Raw genomic sequence first — 1,140 nt, 5'->3', positions numbered from 1 at the left:
GACGACTGGCAAAATCTAACTGAGGCCTTTACGTCTATAAGCGTGGGATGAGAATATATATATATATATATATATATATATATATATATATATATATATATATATATATATATATACATATGTATATATATATATATATTATTATTATTATTATTATTATTTGCACAGTTTATTTCGGGTAAGTCACAACAGTTACCAAAGAATTTGGAATATTAACTATGGCATGACAAACCTTGTGTCTTATTTGAAGGGTAAAAAATTAGAATTTGTAATCCGACTTTAGAGACCGATTACAGACTACGCTGAGGAGATGACTCCAGTTCTGGGACTCGGGTTTGTATGGATATGAAAAATACAAATTACTTTTGAAATTTATGATATTTAGATAGTTTTTTAAAAGTAAAGAAACCCCAACAATATATTTTTTTCACGTATGGAAAGTAGCCTTAATTGGGCTAAACAGTCTGTTATATGACATTTCTCAAGTCTTGATTATTATTATTATTATTATTATTATTATTATTATTATTATTATTATTATTATTATTATTATTATTATTATTATTATTATTATGACATTTCTCAAGACTTGAATATTATTATTATTATTATTATTATTATTATTATTATTATTATTATTATTATTATTATTATTATTTGGTTGGAAAAGCAGGGTGCTATAAGCACAAGGGCTCCAACTAGAAAAAATAGCCTAATGAAGATAGGAAATAAGGCTATCAATAAATTGTCTGGGAAGTTATGAGCAATTAAAATGAAATATTTTAAGAATAGTAATTAGATTATAATAATCGTTTATATATAAATTATAAAAATACTTATGTAACCATGTTCGACATGAAAAAATTTGGTGCAAGTTTGAACTTTTTATGTTCTACAAATTCACCTAGCCTATTACGAAGATAATTCTAAGACTTGGTCACAGCTGGAATAAAAATTCTAAAATACTGTGTGGTATTGAGCCTCATCAAAGATAAGACCTGATTATTAGAGTTAAGTTTAAGCCTAGTATTATAAACAGGATGGTACTGTTCGGGAAGATCTGAATGTGAAGGATAGTCAGATTTGTGAAAAACCTTATGTAACATGCATAACGAACTAATTGAACGACGGTGCCAAAGA

The sequence above is a fragment of the Palaemon carinicauda genome, chromosome 6 (assembly GCF_036898095.1).
Source record: "Palaemon carinicauda isolate YSFRI2023 chromosome 6, ASM3689809v2, whole genome shotgun sequence".
NCBI lineage: Eukaryota > Metazoa > Arthropoda > Malacostraca > Decapoda > Palaemonidae > Palaemon > Palaemon carinicauda.
Note: the sequence above shows the minus strand (reverse complement) of the source record.